Source organism: Pinus tabuliformis, chromosome 1_2, assembly GCF_031772625.1.
Source record: "Pinus tabuliformis cultivar Carrire ecotype Pingquan chromosome 1_2, CPIR1, whole genome shotgun sequence".
NCBI classification, from domain to species: domain Eukaryota; kingdom Viridiplantae; phylum Streptophyta; class Pinopsida; order Pinales; family Pinaceae; genus Pinus; species Pinus tabuliformis.
In genome coordinates, this window is record NC_142298.1 from 649007569 (window position 1) to 649021919 (window position 14351).

Sequence of the window (14351 nt, forward strand, 5' to 3'; positions counted from 1 at the left end):
ATCCTAATAAGTCTTTGTTTGTTCTAGAAGAAGGCAAACTGTTAGACCATATCATCTCCAAAGATGGCATCAAAATTAATCATGCTAGAATAGAAGCTATTCTGCAAATACCCCACCCTAGAAATGTCAAAGAACTTCAAGCTTTCCTAGGAATGATTAACTTTTTAAGAAGATTCATATCTAATTTGGATGAATTAATTAGATTGCTGAACAATATGTTAAAAAATGATTCAAAGGTTAAATGGACAGTAAAAGCCAAACAAGCATTTGAAGAAATTAAAATGTCTTTGACCAGAACGCCAATCCTTACAAGTCCAAAGTTTGATAGAGACTTCATAATTTTTTCATTTGCATCAGAACACACTATAGTAGTTGTTTTACTGCAAAAAGATGATCAAGGATGTGAAAAACCCATAGCCTTTTTCAGTAAATCACTTAGAGATGCACCTCTAAATTACAAAATCATGGAAAAACAAGCTTTTTCACTTGTGAAAGCTATGAAAGACTTCAGAGTCTATATATTGTACTCCCATGTAATAGCTTATGTACCAAATGTTGTTGTCAAAGAGATCCTGACTTAGGATGGAATTGAAGGCAAACGAGGTAAATGGATAGCTAATATATTGGAGTATGATATTGAAATAAAACCTGCAAAGCTTATAAAAGGATAGGGATTGTGTAAACTCATGACTAAAACAAACCGTCAAGCCCTGGATATTAATGAACTGGATAATGAACAGGAGATGATGACTCTACAAATCAGCCAGGCCTTCTTAGAATCACCTTGGTATGCTGATATAACTCATGTATAATTAAACCTGCAGGCTCCTCCAGGGTTATCCAAAACAAAGAAAAGGTTTTTAAAGATGAAAGCTTCAAAATTTTGTATTTTAGATAATGTTCTCTTTTGGAAAAATCATGAAGGTATTATATTGAATTGTTTAATAAAAGAAGAAGTTGACAAGGTTCTCAAAGAATTTCATGCAGGGGACTGCGGTGGACACCTTTACTGGAAATAAACTGCAGACAAAATCCTAAGGGCTAGATTTTACTGGCCAAACTTGTTCACTAATGTGAAAAAGTTTGTCACTGCTTGCCAAAGCTGCCAAATTTTTGAAGGAAAAACGAAACTGTTACCCTTACCCCTTAGACCAATTTCCACTGAAAAGCACTTTTAACAATGGGGTTTGGACTTCATTGGAGAAATCCATCCTCCCTCTGCTGGCCAACAAAAATGGATCCTCACTGCCACAGACTATTTCACCAAATGGATAGAATCCATTCCTTTTAGACAAGCCAATGATACAGTGATTATAGAATTCTTAGAAACCAACATATTGTCTAGGTTTGACTGTCGTGAAAAGATCATAACTGATAATGCTGCTGCCTTCAAGTCCAAGAAAATGATAAGTTTATGTAACAAATACCATATCACTTTAGGCATTCCACAACCTATTACCCTCAAGTTAATGGTCTAGCTGAGTCTTCCAATAAAAGCTTGATTAATATTATTAAGAAATTGTTGGAAGAGAACAAGAAAAACTGGCACAAGAAACTTACAAATGCACTATGGGCAGACAGACATACTACAAAGAGATCTATTGGAACTAGCCCTTATGAGTTAGTTTATGGCATGGAGGCTATATTTCCTTCATCTTTAGTAGTTCCTATAATGAAATTACTACAAGAAGCTCAGGTGGAACCCAACGACATTCAAAAGATAATAAATTAGACCATCCATTTGCAGCAAACCAGAGAAGAAGTACATCAAATATCCCAAGTGTTACACGAAAAACTCAAGAAAATATTTGATAAAAGGACCAAAGAAAAAGTCTTCTACATTGGAGACAAAGTCCTAAGGTGGGATTCTAGGAGAGAAGACAAAGGAAAACATGGGAAGTTTGACTTTCTATGGAAAGGGCCATTTATCATCCAGGCATTGCAAGGGAACAATACTTACTTTTTGAAAAGTCTGGATAGCACAGAAACAGAAGAAGGACCAGTGAATGGTCAAATGCTGAAACATTACTTTGATCCAATTTCTTAATGTATTCTGAATCTAACTTGTACATACTATATCCTTAATAATTTCATAGTTTGGATTGGATAGTAACTTGATGCAGTTAAAGCCCAAAGAGAAGGCCTTAAACTTCACAAGTGTGTTGTCATATATACAATAAAGCAACCAACAAAAGGAGGTTTCAGAGCATAATCTAAGTTATTCATAAGGCCATCTGACCTGCTGTTCTTAACTTTCCAGTAGGGAAAACCATCCCCAAGCGGAGCCACTGTTATACTCCTATACCAATAGGTGTCATATTTCATGATTGACTTGTTGAGCTTTGTAATATGTTCATTCCTTTCTTTGTTGCAAAGGTTTTCATATTATCAAAAATTTCAAAAAATGTAAAAAATGTAAAGAGGGTATGCCCTAAAAAAAAAATCAAAGGGTACAAAAATAAATGAAATGGTCAAAAAAGTGAAAGAAATGAACCCCAAACAAGAATAGACCAGGAAAGTGTGCAAGTCCAAAATTCCAATCCTTTTTCATTTTTAGTAATAAGAATTGTGTGCACCTTGTTAAAATTTTTCCACAATTGATGAATGGCCAAACAGCTTAATCTTGGCTAGTTCATGTTTGAATTTCATGTTTTAGAGATAGAGAATAAAATCTGACCAAACTGTTTAATCTTGGCAGATAAGTAGATAGGTAGAATAAATAAAAAGGAGATCAACAGTTTAATCTGAGTCCATGGATTTAATAAGTGCAGAATTAGGTAGGCTTACCATGAAAATAAAATGAAAGTTGAAAAGGGTTTGCCAGTCTAAGTGCACCCAAGTAAAGAAGGAAAAGATGCTAGGCCCAAGTAGGCAGGGTAGGTAGATTGGTGTTGCAGAATGATACCAGTGATATATTATGTCTCTAAAAGTGTTAATATTTATCTCTATCATTAGTGTAATGGCAGACATTATACTTGATGCAGCTCAAGCGAGGCAAGGTTACATAACTAACTCCCCTTCATATTTTCCCTAATCATTCACTAATTCCCCCTAAAATATTAAGATCTATTCTTAATATCATTCATAAATCAATCATTTCATTCCATAAATTTTTCCTAAGTAAAATCCTATTTTTCTTAGGAAAATCTACAAATTTCACCCATAAACCCCTTTTCCCACTTTAGCCTAAGTTTGAATGTAAAAAATTTTAACATCTAAACTTGGCGCTTTTTATTTCATTTCATAAATTCATATTAATTTTTAACTTTTATTATTATATAAACCCCGCACCTTATTACCCTCCGCGTATTATATTATTATATTAAAAACACCCAAATATTATTTAATCTTGCCCCCGGTCGAATACGACCATAAACGCTGTTTAAACAAGGATTAATGAATTTGTTTGAAGTTCACTAAAAACCTTCCCCGTCGTGCGCAAAGGAATTAATTGACCCCTAGTTGATTAATAACCATTACCCGGCAAACCAATCAAACCACGCTCGAAACGATTAAAACTTTGTTTATTGTGCTGGGCCCACAGCAATTAACTCCCCACCATCTCCGACACCCATCAACAGTCCGATCTCCACCTTCACATCCGACAGTCGACGGCGATATCGCAACCACCTTTTGACCACACATTAACTCGCAATCAGCTGGTGGTTTTCCGCCCGTACCTTTGCCACGCGTCGCTCATCCAACCTGCTCATTCACCCTCCACTCAATACCACTTGACCCCAAAAGCGGTGCGGGCAAAACTGCTTACTGCCTTCCACTGACATGATCTACCACGTGATCCACCCTGCTGATGTCACTCCACCCCGCTGACGTCACTCCAGTACCGCTTATGTCATCCGCCCAATCAAATCAAAAAATCCTACCAGGCTTCGTTTGGTTAAATTAAACGGGAAAAAACATGTTTTTCAGTGTAATGCACTGCATACAGTGCTCTGGGCATAACAATGCTTGAGTCTAGTTTTCAACTGCCGCGCGACCACAAAGACTCCAGCAACGAGCTCGGAGCCTGAACCAACATGCCATTTTACAGTTTCTTCCACTTTAACATAGTTTAAATTGACGTCGAGGGACTTCCAAGCTTGCAGAAGAGAGAAATAAATATAGATACATGGAGATTGCTACCCTAACCAGTGGATCTTCAGGGACACAATTTGCCAGAGGAAAGATGACCAGACAGAGCTTTGTACCAGAGCAGGATGAACATGGTAAACAATTAAAGAGTATTAGAGTAGTTAAAGGGTATCAGTAAGAACAGGGCAGCCAGCACTGAGTTACCGAAGAAGATGCTGCCAGCCGAATCCTAGGGCCTGCCTCTAGCACATTCACCAAAAACTGGACCAACAAAACATCAGTTCATCTTCTCCCTATTTTCAAGGCTAGCTGTTTCTATTTCTTGTAAACTATTTTTAGTCATCCTAGATATTATATTACTCTGTTATGAGATATTTGTTGTATAATTTTCTGCATAAATACCCCCTCAAATGGAGTATGGTGGATGGATTCCTAGACTTTGTTGTAATATTGATTTTTTCGAATAAAGAGCTGTTGGAATCAACTGTTGCATGGCCTACTAGATGAAGAATTGAAGCAGAGGACTTGTCACAGACTTCTTGAATCAACCACTGGATCAATAAGTCCTCTATATCTTATGTTTTAAAGTTTTCTTAGTTTATTATATCATCTGTGTTTCAAAGTCTGAATGATAAAGAAAAGATGTAATTTCAGAATCTGCTTGATTGCACTCTGTTTTCAAGTCATTATTGTTCTCTTTGTTTTCTTCAGAATTAGGATAAGTAGTGAAATCTTAATTGCCCATGTTTCCTACTTCTTTCACGTTGATTATTTGTTAAAGAATACTTAACTTCTCCTTATCAGTAATCATCCAATTTCCCTCTCTAAATAGGTTGAAGGATTCTCAATTTCCTTTCACCCCATTTTAGCCCATTCCATCTGTTTCAAGTCTTTATTTGTTCCCTATTTGGCTACCTTGCTCTGTGAAACCATCCTCTATTAAGAAACCCAATCCAAAAATGATATTTTCTTTGACTCCATTAGCCCAATGGACTGAACTACTCTATCTTACCTCTCTGCTCTATTGAATCTCACCACCCAAACTCAAACAAAACTCCTAAACTTCATAACTAGCCTAATACCTTTAAAATCAAAGCTAAATCATAAAGAGAGAGCCCTCTCTGGATACAGATTGGTCTATGGTTACCTCGGCTTCCTTTTGCTTTCTTACAACTTTTGGGAAAACTTGAGTGATAACACTTTGTATGATTCATTTTTCACCAACTCTGTTAAAGGAACTGGCATTTTCAATTTGGCTATCTCAATTTTGTTATTGAATAGCATTTGAGTTTTGCCTAGTTGAATGATTTCATCTTTAGCAATTTGTGTTTGTGTGTTTTTGTTTTCTTTACCAGCACTTGGTAATTCAGTTTGTGTATCAACAGTTTTGCTTTCAATTTTCTTGTTTGGAATAGTTTGAGTAGCAGTTGAAGTTTGAGTTTCAGCTGAAGTTATGTCTACAATTTTTGGGCTGGAAGCCTCCTGAGTTCCTCTAGGTAGAATTTTTAGAAATTTGGTCACAAGAGCTTCTGCTATTTTCTTAGTTTGGGTTTGGACTGATTTCTTAGTAGGAACTTCTGTGTTCTTTTTGCTTCTAAGGCTATATTGTTTGTGAACTTCATAGATAGCTGATTCATAGCCTTGTTTGTAGTCAAAGGACTCTCCAGATTCTAACTGTAATTGCTGTAACATGTACAATTCTGGTTATTCTTAGGTAAGAAAGATGGCATCTTCATTGTTTACTCTCAACAAGTTTACCTGGGTGTCCTGGTATTCTTCAAGCTGTTGTGAACCTTCAACATAATTTTCCTAGAAACGTGGCCTAATTTGTTGATCAGATGTACCTTCTTTTGATTTTCCAGTATTAGGATTTTTCCTTGATTTTAAGTCCTTGTTGATTTTCCCACTGAGGTTTTCTTTCCATATTCTCTAATCTATCCATTAACTTTTCTAAACTTTTAGCCAAACTATCTATCTTAAAATATGAAATGTATGGTTCTTCCTTAATGGTAACTCTCCTCTCATTCCTTATTCAAGAGCTTTTAGCCAAAAAGTTAGCTTCTACACTAACTACATCATGTTGCATTTGTTCTAAAGTTGGAGGGTTTCTTTCTCTCAATTGGTAAGACATATCAATGTCAAAACCATCAGGAAATTTGATTAGTGCCAAGTTTTGTGGAGGTTTGATATTTGAAGGGATTGCATTATAAAAACTATTAAATCTAGCACAATAGTCCTGAACGGATTCATTAGGAGCTCTTCTAATGTTTTCATATTCAGACAATATTTGTAAAGGATTTTTCTTTCTTTCCCATCTATTGATAAACAATCTATGGAAAATAGTTAAATCAACAATATGCCCGGTAGGTAAAGCTTTAAACCATTTCTTGACATCTCCTACTTATGTTTGTGCAAATAATCTCATATGTACATCTTCTTCATCAATTTCATGTAACTCAAAATAATCATTCATTTTATTTACATGTTGTTGTGTTATATATTGACCAGTACCATCAAACTGAAATATTTTACTCTGGTAGTCTTGGGGCATGTCATGTACTTGAGTTGGTAAGACCAAAGGAGCATATCTGGCACCCATGGCTGGGATTCTAGCTTGGATAGGAGGTAAAGTGTTAGTGCTTGAATATGAACTTGAAGTGCTTGCAGATGAGCTTGAAGTGCTAGAAAATGTAGCAGAAGTGCTAGAAGATGAACTTGAATTATTTGGAGATGGAAATAAAAATCTGGGTTGATGAGGAAGCTTGGGGATGAATGATTATGTGGAATGAATTGTAGTGGAAATAATAGATGAGGTTGTACTAAATAAAGATGAATTTACAGACTCTAAAGGAATGCTAGAAGGCTTATGAGTAGAATGAATTAGGGTAGCTAATTCAACTGACTATTGAAAATATGCTTCGTCTATGTGCTTTATCAAATTTGAGGTTAAAGCATCAAGTATGTCAAAAGTATCTAGAACATGTTGATCTAAATCAGGATGTATAGTATTCTTCTTTGATTCAATAAATTGAATAAAAGTAGGGCCTATTATAGTATCATGGACTGAATTTTCAGATTTGGTACGAAACAAAAAATGCTCAAATGATAAATCAAATTGAAAATCCTCTAAGTTTGATAACTCTTTAGGAAGTGAATTTGCTTTGATTAGCTGACTAAAGCTTTCTTGACTTTCAAATTTATTTTTTTTTCTTAAGATTCTATCTAGACTATCAACAATTATAGCAAGGTTTCGATTTGGATGTGCCCTAGTATAGTATCTTCTTTTGGAAGCCAGAATTTTAAATTTTTTATTAATGAAACTCTTTGACAACCTAAAATGGCCTTAAGGTGGAAAGATGAGATTTAGGATTTCCTTTAAGGTTTATTAAACTGAGGACTGATTTCCCCAATGGAGTCGCCACTATGTTAATCTCTCTAAAATTTCCCTAGGGTTGTCATGTTGTGTTTAAGGAATAATAGGGGTAACCACAAACCTACTTTTGAGATTAGGATCTAGCCTTCCTAATGCATAGAGAGGGCTCTCTTAATAATTTAACTTTGTTGAATTAATTGATTTTAGGCTAGTTATTTAATATTGATTGGATTTTGATTTGATTTGGTGGTGGAATCATTGATTTAGATGGATAGATGAATGTCTTTCTACCATCGGTCTATGGTGTCAAAATGTTGAGAAAATAGGACTGAATCAAGTTCTAAAAATAGTGTTCATAGGGCAAGGTAGCTGAGTTATTTCATATCTTTTAGGTTGGATGGTGAAGTGGTTTTTTATTCGGGGTGAAGGAGAAGTTAAGGATTCCTCAAACCGGATAATGAGGGAAATGAAAGAGTTCAATCAAAACTAGAGAGCAATGAAGAATTTTCTACTCTAGATATTATAAGAAAACATCAAAATGAATAATTGTTCAAAACAAAGTGTACTTAAACAAATTCTGTAATAATATTCCAGTTATTACATCCAAAATTGGAAGACATGTAAGCATGTGAAATACTTAAGAAAATAACAATTTAACAAATGAATGATACTTCACTGAAGTGGCCCAACACATGAATCCTATAATGCAATGCCTTTATTACTCAGTCCAGTATGCTAACTTGAAAATGTTACAATAAACCCTTAGGTTTCAGATCAATACAACCACAAAAAGTTTCAGCAATCCAACCCTCAATACTCCGAATTGTGGAGTATTTATAAAAAAACTATTACAAAATATCCTAAAACTGATTTAGGAGTTATTCCAGGAAAATGAAATATCTTCATGCAAGAAGATAGAGACAACTATCTAACTAATGCAAGTTGTACCTATTTATTTGGCTTTGTTGTTTGCTTTCACTGATATTTTGATGCTTTATCTCTTTTGTTGTTTTGCTTTATGCTAGTTGTCCCTTTACTCTACCTTTGAATTTTAAACTCTGTCTTTCATGTGATATTGTTTAAATTAACTAATCTATTGCTCTTTATTGTTTCACCTTGATTGATCTTGACTGCTCTATTTTCACTGTTTTAGCTTTCATTTTCATAGTAAATCATTCAGCTTTTCCCAAGACTTTGCATCTGGTAATTTAATCTTTACCATTCTTCTAAATATTTCATTAGCCTCTGTGTATTTGGAAAATGTAGGTTTGTTGATAAAGATATATTTTACCTCATGTTGGAGGTAAAAGAGATTCTCAAAAGTTCGATAGAGCACTTTTCCTATTGGAATTCCTTTCATGGATGGATCGTTTGCTTGTTCCTTTGCCACTTCTCTGATTTTCTTATCATAGTCTTCTTGCCTCATCAACCTGTCATTAATGAGCAATGGATTAGGCAGACCTTTCTGCCTCAAAACATCAAATTTGACCATGAACCTAGCTATTTCTAGTTCCATTGTTTGGCATTTCTCCTCAAGTTGTACCATCAAGTTCCTCTTAGAAATCACCTTTTTCACTTCTAGAATTGTTTTAGTCCTGTCACTTATGCCAATATCTTCCAATTTCTGTTTTTTATTGGAATTAAGAAACTTAATGATTTCATTGGCCTCCTTTGTCTTATTACCAAGTTCTTCCTTAAATTTTTGAATAGCTTTAGTTGCTTCCTTGATTAAATCCTTCTGCTCAAAGATGACTTGGGTGGACGGCCAAATATGATTAACAGAGTTAATGATATCAACCCACATTTGCTGCTTTGCTTGGGCAAGTGGTTCTTTCAATGTCAATTCTTTCCCTGACTTCTGTATTCTCCTAGTCAATATATTTGACTTATGTGTTTCATTTTTTTGCATGATTTGTGCCAAATTCTTTTCATCTTCTAGACTTTTTACTTTATCTTTAAGTCTATATTTTCATTTTTTTGGATGGACATATCCTACATACTTTGATTAATTTACCTGCTTCATCACTAGGATGAGCTGCAGTTGTAGATGATTCTATAATTGATGTAGATGTTGATGGTGGGAAGTGTTGTAGCTACTCGAACTGTTGTGGCCGCTAAAGCTGATAAAATAGAAGGAACTGTTGTAGTAACTGTAGGACTAGGAATGACAGGGATTGATTCCATATTGGCCTTTTTCTCCTGCACTAACTTATCCATCTCATTTTCCATTTCTGTTAATTGAGCAGTTAATTGAAAAATGAGGTTCATCATCTCATATTTTTGGTTTTGATTCCCTATAACTTCCTTGGTCTGTGGATGTTCAGTAGGACGTAATTTTAGCTGCTTCTTCAATGCAACAATGTCTGCATTCTTTTTCTGAATGAGTTCTTCTACAGCTTTGACATTCTTTGGATCATATCCTACTTCAATAACCAATCTTCAAGGGATTATATTATGTTATCTTTAACTTGTGAGGATTCCTTCTCTAGTTGTAATTGTGCTTTGATGTTCTCCAGAGAATTTTGTAGTTTTGTTACACTCATAGCTTTTTTGGTCATAGTTGAGTATATCATTTCTCCAGAATTCTTATGAAATTCTATTTGGTTTGTAGGATGAAGATCTTTGGCAGGAATCTCATAATATGTCTTTTTGTAATTTGCTGATGACTTAGGGTGTTGTACTATGGGCTACAAAAAGGTCATCTACATTTTTCATGCTTTATAATCAAATGCAGAAAGTAACCTATTATGGCCGCGAGGAGTCTGCTTCAAGTACTGTGAATATATGTTTCTTTAATGTCTATTTATTTGTCCATTGGTTCACTTGAAGAAGGGACTTCAACACTATGCTGTTTCTAGATGATCTGAGCACTAGAAGTTGAAGGCTGATGAGTTTCCTTTGAAACTAATTGAAGTTCATTTTCTTTAATTACAGTGTCTATATCAATGATCTCAATTGTATCAATTTCTTCTTCTTGCTCATTCACTAGATTTAGCTTTGTTCTTTTTCTATACATTATTTCAAATTTGTTATCTATTGTATCTTTGTTTGAGCAAGAACCTTCTTCTCTAGTCCTTTTTACATTTTTTTCCTTTAGGGATGGAGTATGTAGAAATGAACTAGTATCCACCTACTCCTCCATATGTAGAAAGGTGTTTTCCAACCACTCAGACTGGTTGGCATATCTTTCAATCTATGGCCCGGACACATGCATAAAAGGGCTCAATTTAAACATGAGTCTCAGTTTGTTTATTAAACCCAAAGGATCGTACTACCATTGAACTTCATTTCTTGTAAACATCTTTCTGCTTCCTCTCCGGCATCCCTATTATTGTAAATAAAAGGACCAAGCTGGTTCTTGATTTGAAACTGTGATTTCTTCTTGGCTGATACAAAATTAACATCATCTGAATTATGATATACCTGATATATTCTAGTGCAAATATCCTCATGGGGAGATATTTAGGCAACTTATATGGAGTGAGTTGACATCCATACACCCTAATTTCAGTGTAGTTCTAGTATAAATACCAATCTTCTGTTCTACTATTTTTGGACAACTGTAAAACTTTCTTTATTTCATCACTCACCCTGGGTTGATTGCTACTACTTAGCATGTTAACCACTGGGTGAACAAATGAATCAATGAATTCCTTGTAGTTGAAATCAATGGAATATTTTTGGATTAATGGTGTCCAAAAGATAACAGATCTAGGATTGCCCTTAGTGTCCAATTTTTGGATGTTAATTGTAAACCTTTTTGGTTGGAAATATAGAAACATATGGAACAATACTGAATATTATTTGAATAGTCTTTCATCTGGCAATCTGATCAATTGATCATGAATTTTGTGTACTAAGAATTGGGCAAAATTGAAAACTGTAGTTGGAGGCTTGCTTCGGGAAAAAATAGAAAGGAAACGAAGTATAGGTTCATCTACATGTTCATCAATAGTATATCCTAAAATGCATGACAACATGGTTACAATGTGTCTGGCTCTCTTCGAGAAAATGTTGGTAGAATATCGAGGGATGTCTGTAGGAACTTGAACTTTCTCTAAGAAGAAAGTCTGTAGAAGTTGGGATCTCTTGGGAAGGTCCAACTTTAAGTATAGATCAATTAGGTTTTCAATAGAAAATGGGGCTCCATTAGGCTTTGGTTGGAGCTGCAACATTTCCTTTATTGATCCTGCAATGATTGTGAACAAAATTTGTTGGTTAGGATAGACTATGGCTCTTTGACTTGGGAAATAGTAGAGTTGGCATAGGTGGATGATTTCAGCGAACTGGTATACCTGTGGGAACGCGTATTTTGGTAAATTTGACTCCCATAGCTGAATATCATCATTCTGGTTGAGGAATTTATCTTTGCTACTACAATGGAGTTTTAATAAATCGTTAGGGGAGGTTGTGTCTTTGATCTGGAAATCTATATTGGCCAATGGGAGGTGGTCATTATCTAGGTGAGGAGTTTGCATGGGGTTTTTCATTCAAAATGCTTTGGGAAGCCATAGATTTGTTTATTTTATTAAATTTATCACTATCTAGCTTGAGAAGTAGGCTTATGACCTATGGAATAGTATGAAATATGAATACAGTCTACAAAAAGGGTTTTGGATGCAATAGTGGTTTTCTTTAGGTCAACAGGCTTTTAAATTGGTTCAATTGATTAACCTATTAGAAATGTTGTGTAAAGCTTAAGTACAGGCCTTCAACACTTCATGAATACTTGGAAAATGAAGCTTTGGTATGCAGAAGGGTTCGATGGGGGAAGCAAATGTTTTTTGAGGCTTCAATGGTCTTTATAGTGCTTCAAATCAGAGTTGGCACCATCTTCTAGTAGTAAAAGTTTGAATTGTGGTTGTAAAATGGCTCAAAATAGTTTAGCAGATATTCTGGCGCTTTAGAATAGGTCGGAAAAGGTTCCTTTCTCTGATTGCTAATAGAATAATAGCGAAAATATTCAAAAGGGTGGCTTCTTTCATTTTCAACCCACAATAGTTAATCTTTGGGTGCGAGATTAAACTTAAACAACAGGGTGGTTTCGTCTGATGCGGAGGTGGTAAGGTGGTTTAATGCACCACTTTAATGTGGTAAGGTGGTATTATTTTGGAGGTTGTGATATAACATGGGGCTGCCATGTAGCAAAGAGGCAGGTGGGGAAAATAACTTATATTACTCACTTTTGTGATGGTAATAGTTAGACGTTGGAGCGTGTGATATGGAATGTGGGCCATTGGATCTGGAGGTGGGTGATTGGAGGGTTACTGGTGGCAGAGTTGTGAGGGATGAGTCGGGGTGTGGGTTCGGGTTAATTTATAAGGTGGAGATTAATATGTTATTTTAAATAAAAATAAGTTTTAATTAAGTTAAATATATGGAGGGGTAGAGGTTAATTAAGCGGGGTTAATATGATAGTGGGAGTTAAAATGAAGTGGGACCTGATATATATGAATTTCTGCGATCTTTGGGTAAATGGGTTTTTCCTATTTTATATGAAAAAAGCAGAGTTAGTAAAGGGAAGGAATTATTAGTAATGGAAATGGGTTTTAAACTAGGGTAAGGAGTTTCAGGAAGGGGGAATGTGTTTTTAGGAATGGTGGAATGGGTGGAATAAGGGGAAAAGGTTAGCATGAAGGGAAAGGGACATTTTTACAAGGGAAAATACCTTTTTAGAGTGGAATTAGGGTTTTAAGCAAGGGGAAGGGGATTTTGGGGGATATTAGTGATATGAAATGACCAATTTGATGCTCTCCATGCCTTGTGAAAACTACTTCTGCCTACCCATCATTTATCCTAATCATTTTTCTTCAGTTACTGGGTGCATTTGAGCTTGCTCACCCTTCATTTCATTTTCTTTTGTAAGAAAACTATCCAATTCTAACCTTGTGATTTTCCAATGGCTTAGATTAAACTGTTGAGCTCATTATTATTCTCTACCTGACTACTGATCTTCCAAGATTAAATATTTTGGATAAATCCTTATTCTCTATCTATTAGCATGAAATTTAAAGCATGAATGAATCAAGATTAAACTATTTGACCATCATGGATTGTGGCATTTTTGACAAGCTGCACACAATATTATTTTCCAAAGTAAAGTAAAAAGCAGTGGCATTTGAACTTGCATCACTTTTAGAATCAATTGTTTATCTCTTTTTGGTGGGTTTATACTTTATACTCGTTTTTTTATCTTTTTCTTTTATTAGTCCTTTGATTTTTATTTTAGGACTTCACCCTCTTTACATGTTCTATTTTTAATTTGGGAAAACATTTTGCAGAAACCAAAATTATGTACAATATTTCAAGACTAATCATAGTCAATTCAAAATTATGAATCCTATTATTATTGGACCCTAACAGAGGGATACCTTCTTCTATGAAAAGAGAGTAGGCACCTATCTCTTGTTCAATGTAATTAATGTTGGGTTGAGGTAGACCTTTGATGAAGGGAGAGATATGACCTTCCCTATACACAATAATTCTTTTATCACTTTTGGGGATGGTCATATGCATCCCATCTAATGATAAGTATTCACTGGTTCAAGTATGCCAATATCTACCTATAATAGAATGATTTGAGACCGACATCTCCACTATGCCAATGTTAGATGTAGTCCTCATTTACCAAAGAGCGCAAACAACTAAGGTAACATATTTGATAATACCAATAGATTCTTACAGGGAATTATTGAAGCCTATTATCTTCTAAGGAGTATCATAAAAACATTGTAAAACTAGTTATTCCATGATTATTTTAGGCATAATGTTTTGCCGAGACACTCCATCTAGGAGACATCAATGTGTAATTTTATCATGACCTTTCCTAGACACATATAAAGGAAAATTGCTAAAGGGAACATAAGGACTATTAAATATGAAAGAA